The 9,900-nt window shown below is 43.4% G+C and overlaps 1 pseudogene; it reads right to left on the bottom strand.

The window, feature by feature from the left end:
- Nucleotides 1–565: 565 nt before the first annotated feature.
- Nucleotides 566–1,621, bottom strand: LOC103695309 (glyceraldehyde-3-phosphate dehydrogenase pseudogene; annotated as a pseudogene).
- Between the last annotated feature and the right edge of the window lie 8,279 nt (nucleotides 1,622–9,900).

The following is a 9,900-nucleotide window of genomic DNA, read 5'->3' as shown; positions in this document are numbered from 1 at the left end:
GACACCCACTTGCTGCCAGCCCCAGATTGCTCTCTTCTCCAGAAGTCACTCCATAGGTCCTTGTCATGTGACCCTCCTCAAGTCATAGCTGCTCAATTCTTGAAAGCTAGTAAAACTTTTCCAGAAAAGCACAGCCAGACCCTCTTTTTAAAAGCTCATCTACAAAAGGCAAGCGCATCTGAGATATCAATCTTTGGTTAAGAGTCAACTGATGCCGGTTTTCTGAGGAACCTCCAGACTGATTTCCAGAATAGTTGTACCAGTCTGCAATCCCACCAACAATGGAGGAGTGTTCCTCTTTCTCCACATCCTTGCCAGCATCTGTTGTCATCTGAGTTTTTTTCTCCATCTTTTTTTTTGTGGGCGCAGCAAACTTTATTGATGGTATTCAAGAGAGAACGGAGGGCTCCCTAGGCCCCTCCTGTTATTATGGGGTCTGGGATGGAATTCTGAGGGAGGTGCTCAGTGTTGGGGGCTGAGTTGGGATGGGGACTCCTCAGCAACTGAGGGTCTCTCTCTTGCTCTCAGTATCTTTGCTGGGCTGGGGTGGGTGGTCCAGGGTTTCTTACTCCTTGGAGGCCATGTAGGCCATGAGGTCCACCACCCTGTTGCTGTAACAATATTCATTGTCATACCAGGAAATGAACTTTACAAAGTTGTCATTGAGAGCAATTCCAGCCCCAGCATCAAAGGTGGAAGAGTGGGAGTTGCTGTTGAAGTCTCAGGAGACAACCTGGTCCTCAGTGTAGCCCAGGATGCCCTTTAGTGGGCCCTCGGACCACCTTCTTGATGTCATCATACTTGGCAGGTTTCTCCAGATGGCATGTCAGATCCACAACGGATACACTGGAGGTAGGAACACAGAAGGCCATGCCCATGAGTTTCCCATTCAGCTCTGGGATGACCTTGCCCACTGCCTTGGCAGCCCCAGTGAATGCAGGGATGATATTCTGGGCTGCCCCATGGCCATCACGCCATAGCTTTCCAGAGGGGCCATACACAGTCTTCTGAGTGGCAGTGATGGCATGGACTGTGGTCATGAGCCCTTCCACAATGCCAAAGTTGTCATGGATGACCTTGGCCAGGGTGGCTAAGCAGTTGGTGGTACAGGATGCTAACAAGTTTTGGTACAAGGATTGCTAACAATCTTGAGGGAGTTGTCATATTTCTCGTGGTTCACACCCATCACAAACATGGGGGCATCTGCTGAAGAGGCGGAGATGAGGACCCTTTTGGCCCCACCCTTCAAGTGAGCCCCAGCCTTCTCCATGGTGGTGAAGACTCCAGTAGACTCCATGACATACTCAGCACCAGCATCACCCCATTTGATGTTAGCGGGATCTCACTCCTGGAAGATGGTGATAGGCTTCCCGTTGGTGATAAGCTTCCCATTCTCAGCCTTGACTGTGCCGTTGAACTTGCCATGGGCAGAGTCATACTGGAACATGTAGACCATGTAGTTGAGGTCAATGAAGGGGTCGTTGATGGCAACAATGTCCATTTTGCCAGACGCAGAGCAGAAGGCAGCCCTGGTAACCAGGCTCCCAATACGGCCAAATTCGTTCACACCGACCTTCACCATCTTGTCTATGAGACGAGGCTGGCACCACATGAGAAGATGCCGCTGTCTCTGGAACAGGGAGGAGCAGAGTGCCTTTTTTTTCTCCATCTTTATTAAATTGGGTATTTCTTATTTACATTTCAATTGTTATTAGCTTTCCCGGTTTCCAGGCCAACATCCCCCTAACCCCTACCCCCTCCCCTTCTACAAGGGGGTTCCCCTCCCCGTCCTCCCCCCATTACCGCCCTCCCCCAACATTTTATCTTAGTCATTCTGATTGGTGTATGGTAGAGTCTCAGGGTCATTTTGATTTGCATTTCCCTGATCACTAAGGATTTTTAACATTTCTTTAAGAGCTTCTCACCCATTTGAGATTCCTCTGTTGTAAATTCTCTGTTTAGTTCTATACCCCATTTTTTAGTCAGCTTGTTTGGTTTTTTGGTGGCTAGCTTCTTGAGTTATTTATACATTTTGAATATTAGCCCTCTATCGGATGTGGGGTTAGTGAAGATTTTTTTTCCCAATCTGTAGGTTGCCAATTTGTCCTATTGATTATGCCCTTTGCCTCACAGAAGCTTTCCAACTTCATGAGGTCCCATTTATCAATTCTTGATCTTAGAGCCTGAGACATTGGAGTTCTGTTTAGGAAATTTCCCCGTGTCTAAAGCTCTTTCCCACTTTCTCTTCTATTAGATTCAATGTATCTGGTTTTATGTTGAGATCCTTGATCCACTTGGACTTGATCTTTGTGCAAGGTGACAAATGTAGATCTATTTTCATTTTTCTACATACTGACTGCCAGTTAGACCAGCACCATTTATTGAAGATGCTTTCTTTTTTCCATTGTATATTTTGGCTTTTTTGTCAAAGATCAAGTGTGCATGTGTGGGTCTTCAATTCTATACCATTTGTCAACCCGTCTGTCTATGTTCCAGTACCATGCAGTTTTTATCACTACTACTCTGTGGTTGAGTTTGAGGTCAGGGATGGTGATTCCCCCAGAAGTTCTTTTATTGTGAAGAATTTTTTTCAGCCTGACACTATTACTGATACTATGATGTGCTTATAAACAGGAACCTAGCATGACTGCCCTCCAAAAGGCCCAACAAGCAGTAGAGTCAGATATTTACACCCAACCAATAGGCAGAAGCTGGTGATGCCTGTAGTAGAATTAGGGAAAAGCTGGAAGAAGCTGAGGAGAAGGGTGTCCTTATAGGAAGACCAACAGTCTCAAGTAACCTTGACCCCTGAGATTGCTCAGACACTGAGCTACTAACCAAGCAGCATATACCAGCTGACATGAGGCCCCCAACACATATACAGCAGAGGACTGCTGGGTCTTGACGCAATGAGAGAAGATGCTGCACCTAATCCTCAAGAGACTTGAGGCCCCAGGGAGTGGGAAAGTCTGGTGGGGTGAGGGTAGGGAGTAGGGGAGTGGGGACATCATTTTGGAGAGGCAGTGGGGAGGAACACTGTGGAACAGTCAGAGGGTAGACTGGGAGGGGGAAAAGACTGGATTATAAAATTTAAAGAATTATTTTTAATTAAGTCAACTGATTAGTAATCTTGGCATTAGAATACTGCCCACATTATCCACAGGTCCATTTATCCTCAAGAGGAAGGGATGACATACAGATCACAAGAGTAACCAACAGAGATAAATGGGAGGAGGAGAAATAGAGAAACAGGCACACTTCTTAAGCTTATATTTCATCTTCTTACAACCAAATAGACAGTTAACCATCACTTGCTTTTGAGGAATGTACCTGATCATGGATGCAGACAGATACCTTCTATCAAGTTTTCATATAAAATCTTAAGTTTATTCTTATTATCCCGACAAAACCAATTGACAAAAGTGTAGCAGGCAACAGAGACTCTGAGGGAAGTGTATTGTTGGCCATGGGCACAGCCATGTTAAAGACCCCAAAACCTCAGCCCCATGAAAGTGACAAAGCCTTCCCCAGGTGAAGCTCAGAGGGATGGCAAAAGCCTCCTTCTGGTCCATTTGGAAGTATTGAAAGTGTGTTTAGAAAATATCCACTGTAGCTTTCTTGACTGGATGTTTACAGCCTGAAGACCACTCCCTTATAGAGACTGTTACTAGTAAGATTAGCTAAACCTGCCTACTTATTCAGCTGCACACCAAAAAGCACACCTCCTTGTTCAGCTGTATATAATAAACACACTGGGCTTCTAGGGTGCTGCAGCTTCTCCATCAGAAATTGCAGACCATGAATTCTTAGATGTTCTGTGTATTTAGGTCTGTTGTTTCTTTAATGTCTGTCATCTCTTGATTCCACTGTTGCCCCTGTTCAGGGTTCTGGGACCTAAGCTATGCAAGGATCCAACACAAAGAGAAGCTACTCTAGTAACTCTGCATGGTGTTCAACAAACTGTGTGATTTGTTTATGTTCTGTGTGTCATCTGAAGCTCTGAACACCCAGACTTTTCATCCATTTCTCCCTAACTTCCTAACAAGTTTCTTCTAGGTTTCCTCCTACATTAGCTGAGATATTTTTCTTTCTTTTCTTTTTTTTTTACCTTATACTCCACAAGAACTTATGCAATTAGTGAAATTTTTAATTCCAGAAGGTAAGAAAAGAATCACATGTTCCTAGATTTGTGATCCTGGTCTCTGCTTTGTTCAGAATATCTTGGTGGATAATTCTCCTTTTGCTCTGAGCACTCCTCCTGATGATTTCACCCATGGCTACAGCTTTACTGACCTTCTAAAACACAAGCTAATGAATCTCACACACACACACATTTATTGCTTTGAAATCTCTACTAAGGTCTACACACAGGATCAACCCATCCTGGATATCTAGAACTACTTATTCCTCAACACATTGAACTTAATAAATTCTAATGCTAATTTATTATTGGCTACAGTCAAACCTCCTCTTTTCACACATTTCCTTCTGTCGATGGCAATACCATTCCCTTAGCATAAAAATTGGAGAGGGTACAGTGAAGGGAACATGAGAGAGACTTTTCAAGACTCACAATGAGCTGATCAAACATTAAGAGCGAACCTTGGTAAACAAAGGGGAAACTGCACTGACTAAACTTACAGATTTAGTGAGTCTTGATAAAACTGGATTTTTAAAAAGAGGTTCACAGGTGCCTGGAAAAGATTCAGGCACATTTGCTCACATCAAGACTATCAGTTGGACCCAGAAAATCCCTGATAGGTGAAACTAGGGAGAAACGTCTGTGAAATAGTTGAGTCTTGAGCAGTCCTGGTACATCTGAAACAAAACTATTTTAACTAGAAAATACAATAGCAGAGGAATTGGGAAGAAAAGGACAGCCAGCATGGTAAAGTGCTGTGAAGAAAGAGGACTTTACATAAGGGAAATGCAAATCAAAACAACCCTGAGATTTCACCTCACACCAGTGAGAATGGCTAAGATCAAAAACTCAGGTGACAGCAGATGCTGGCGAGGATGCGGAGAAAGAGGAACACTCCTCCATTGTTGGTGGGAATGCAGACTGGTACAACCATTCTGGAAATCAGTCTGGAGGTTCCTCAGAAAATTGGACATTGAACTACCTGAGGATCCAGCTATACCTCTCTTGGGCATATACCCAAAAGATGCCCCAACATATAAAAAGGACACGTGCTCCACTATATTCATCGCAGCCTTATTTATAATAGCCAGAAACTGGAAAGAACCCAGATGCCCTTCAACAGAGGAATGGATACAGAAAATGTGGTACATCTACACAATGGAATATTACTCAGCTATCAAAAACAATGACTTTATGAAATTTGTAGGCAAATGGTTGGAACTGGAAAATATCATCCTGAGTGAGGTAACCCAATCACAGAAAAACACACATGGTATGCACTCATTGATAAGTGGCTATTAGCCCAAATGCTTGAATTACCCTAGATGCCTAGAACAAATGAAACTCAAGACGGATGATCAAAATGTGAATGCTTCACTCTTTCTTTAAAAGGGGAAGAAGAATACCCTTGGCAGGGAATAGACAGGCAAAGATTAAAACAGACACAGAAGGAACACCCATTCAGAGCCTGCCCCACATGTGGCCCACACATATACAGCCACCCAATTAGACAAGATGGATGAAGCAAAGAAGTGCAGGCCGACAGGAGCCGGATGTAGATCTCTCCCGAGAGACACAGCCAGAATACAGCAAACACAGAGGCGTATGCCAGCAGCAAACCACTGAATTGAGAATAGGACCCCCGTTGAAGGAATCAGAGAAAGAACTGGAAGAGCTTGAAGGGGCTCGAGACCCCATATGTACAACAATGCCAAGCAACCAGAGCTTCCAGGGACTAAGTCACTACCTAAAGACTATACATGGACTGATCCTGGACTCTGACCTCATAGGTAGCAATGAATAGCCTAGTAAGAGCACCAGTGGAAGGGGAAGACCTTGGTCCTGCTAAGACTGAACCCCCAGTGAACTAGATTGTTGGGGGAGGGCGGCAAGGGGGGGAGGATGGGGAGGGGAACACCCATAAAGAAGGGGAGGGGGGAGGGGGATGTTTGCCCAGAAACCGGGAAAGGGAATAATACTCGAAATGTATATAAGAAATACTCAAGTCACCGGAAGTCCCACACCCGCAGATCCCGGCCCGCAGCAGCTCTCTGCTCCCAGACCCGGTGAGAGAGAGACCCAACCGCCTGGTCAGGTGGGCACTCCTGAGGCTGCAGAGCGGAAGAGACCACCAACACTGCTCACCCCTGCCCACATCCCTGGCCCAAGAGGAAACTGTATAAGGCCTCTGGGCTCCCGTGGGGGAGCGGCAGGACCCCTGCCAGAGACACCGCCGGAATCTGAAGGAAACAGACCGGATAAACAGTTCTCTGCACCCAAATCCCGTGGGAGGGAGAGCTAAACCTTCAGAGAGGCAGACAGGCCTGGGAAACCAGAAGAGACTGCTCCCTGCACACACATCGCGGACGCCAGAGGAAAAAGCCAAAGACCATCTGGAAGCCTGGTGCACTGAAGCTCCCGGAAGGGGCAGCACAGGTCTTCCTGGTTGCTGCCGCTGCAGAGAGCCCCTGGACAGCACCCCACGAGCAAACCTGAGCCTCGGGACCACAGGTAAGACCAAATTTTCTGCTGCAAGAAAGCTGCCTGGTGAACTCAAGACACAGGCCCACAGGAACAGCTGAAGACCTGTAGAGAGGAAAAACTACACGCCCGAAAGCAGAACACTCTGTCCCCAAAACTGACTGAAAGAGAGGAAAACAGGTCTACAGCACTCCTGACACACAGGCTTATAGGACAGTCTAGCCACTGTCAGAAATAGCAGAACAAAGTAACACTAGAGATAATCTGATGGCGAGAGGCAAGCGCAGGAACCCAAGCAACAGAAACCAAGACTACATGCCATCATCGGAGCCCAATTCTCCCACCAAAACAAACATGGAATATCCAAACACACCACAAAAGCAAGATCTAGTTTCAAAATCATATTTGATCATGATGCTGGAGGACTTCAAGAAAGACATGAACACACTTAGGGAAGCACAGGAAAACATTAATAAACAAGTAAAAGCCTACAGAGAGGAATCGCAAAAATCCCTGAATGAATTCCAGGAAAACACAATCAAACAGTTGAAGGAATTAAAAATGGAAATAGAAGCAATCAAGAAACAACACATGGAAACAACCCTGGATATAGAAAACCAAAAGAAGAGACAAGGAGCTGTAGATACAAGCTTCACCAACAGAATACAAGAGATGGAAGAGAGAATCTCAGGAGCAGAAGATTCCATAGAAATCATTGACTCAACTGTCAAAGATAATGTAAAGCGGAAGAAGCTACTGGTCCAAAACATACAGGAAATCCAGGACTCAATGAGAAGATCAAACCTAAGGATAATAGGTATAGAAGAGAGTGAAGACTCCCAGCTCAAAGGACCAGTAAATATCTTCAACAAAATCATAGAAGAAAACTTCCCTAACCTAAAAAAAGAGATACCCATAGACATACAAGAAGCCTACAGAACTCCAAATAGATTGGACCAGAAAAGAAACACCTCCCGTCACATAATTGTCAAAACACCAAACGCACAAAATAAAGAAAGAATATTAAAAGCAGTAAGGGAAATAGGTCAAGTAACATATAAAGGGAGACCTATCAGAATCACACCAGTCTTCTCGCCAGAAACTATGAAGGCCAGAAGATCCTGGACTGATGTCATACAGACCCTAAGAGAACACAAATGCCAGCCCAGGTTACTGTATCCAGCAAAACTCTCAATTAACATTGATGGAGAAACCAAGATATTCCATGACAAAACCAAATTTACACAATATCTTTCTACAAATCCAGCACTACAAAGGATAATAAATGGTAAAGCCCAACATAAGGAGGCAAGCTATACCCTAGAAGAAGCAAGAAACTAATCGTCTTGGCAACAAAACAAAGAGAATGAAAGCACACAAACATAACCTCACATCCAAATATGAATATAACGGGAAGCAATAATCACTATTCCTTAATATCTCTCAACATCAATGGCCTCAACTCCCCAATAAAAAGACATAGATTAACAAACTGGATACGCAACGAGGACCCTGCATTCTGCTGCCTACAGGAAACACACCTCAGAGAGAAAGACAGACACTACCTCAGAGTGAAAGGCTGGAAAACAACTTTCCAAGCAAATGGTCAGAAGAAGCAAGCTGGAGTAGCCATTCTAATATCAAATAAAATCAATTTCCAACTAAAAGTCATCAAAAAAGATAAGGAAGGACACTTCATATTCATCAAAGGAAAAATCAACCAAGATGAACTCTCAATCTTAAATATCTATGCCCCAAATACAAGGGCACCTACATACGTAAAAGAAACCTTACTAAAGCTCAAAACACACATTGCACCTCACACAATAATAGTGGGAGATTTCAACACCCCACTCTCATCAATGGACAGATCATGGAAACAGAAATTAAACAGTGATGTAGACAGACTAAGAGAAGTCATGAGCCAAATGGACTTAACGGATATTTATAGAACATTCTATCCTAAAGCAAAAGGATATACCTTTTTCTCAGCTCCTCATGGTACTTTCTCCAAAATTGACCATATAATTGGTCAAAAAAACGGGCCTCAACAGGTACAGAAAGATAGAAATAATCCCATGCGGGCTATCGGACCACCACGGCCTAAAACTGGTCTTCAATAACAATAAGGGAAGAATGCCCACATATACGTGGAAATTGAACAATGCTCTACTCAATGATAACCGGGTCAAGGAAGAAATAAAGAAAGAAATTAAAAACTTTTTAGAATTTAATGAAAATGAAGATACAACATACTCAAACTTATGGGACACAATGAAAGCTGTGCTAAGAGGAAAACTCATAGCGCTGAGTGCCTGCAGAAAGAAACAGGAAAGAGCATATGTCAGCAGCTTGACAGCACACCTAAAAGCTCTAGAACAAAAAGAAGCAAATACACCCAGGAGGAGTAGAAGGCAGGAAATAATCAAACTCAGAGCTGAAATCAACCAAGTAGAAACAAAAAGGACCATAGAAAGAATCAACAGAACCAAAAGTTGGTTCTTTGAGAAAATCAACAAGATAGATAAACCCTTAGCCAGACTAACGAGAGGACACAGAGAGTGTGTCCAAATTAACAAAATCAGAAATGAAAAGGGAGACATAACTACAGATTCGGAGGAAATTCAAAAAATCATCAGATCTTACTATAAAAACCTATATTCAACAAAATTTGAAAATCTTCAGGAAATGGACAATTTCCTAGACAGATACCAGGTATTGAAGTTAAATCAGGAACAGATAAACCAGTTAAACAACCCCATAACTCCTAAGGAAATAGAAGCAGTCATTAAAGGTCTCCCAACCAAAAAGAGCCCAGGTCCAGACGGGTTTAGTGCAGAATTCTATCAAACCTTCATAGAAGACCTCATACCAATATTATCCAAACTATTCCACAAAATTGAAACAGATGGAGCCCTACCGAATTCCTTCTACAAAGCCACAATTACTCTTATACCTAAACCACACAAAGACACAACAAAGAAAGAGAACTTCAGACCAATTTCCCTTATGAATATCGACGCAAAAATACTCAATAAAATTCTGGCAAACCGAATTCAAGAGCACATCAAAACAATCATCCACCATGATCAAGTAGGCTTCATCCCAGGCATGCAGGGATGGTTTAATATACGGAAAACCATCAACGTGATCCATTATATAAACAAACTGAAAGAACAGAACCACATGATCATTTCATTAGATGCTGAGAAAGCATTTGACAAAATTCAACACCCCTTCATGATAAAAGTCCTGGAAAGAATAGGAATTCAAGGCCC

This window comes from Rattus norvegicus, chromosome 6 (genome assembly GCF_036323735.1).
Source record: "Rattus norvegicus strain BN/NHsdMcwi chromosome 6, GRCr8, whole genome shotgun sequence".
Classification (NCBI taxonomy): Eukaryota; Metazoa; Chordata; class Mammalia; order Rodentia; family Muridae; genus Rattus; species Rattus norvegicus.
Note: the sequence above shows the minus strand (reverse complement) of the source record. Positions and strands in the feature narration are given on the sequence as shown.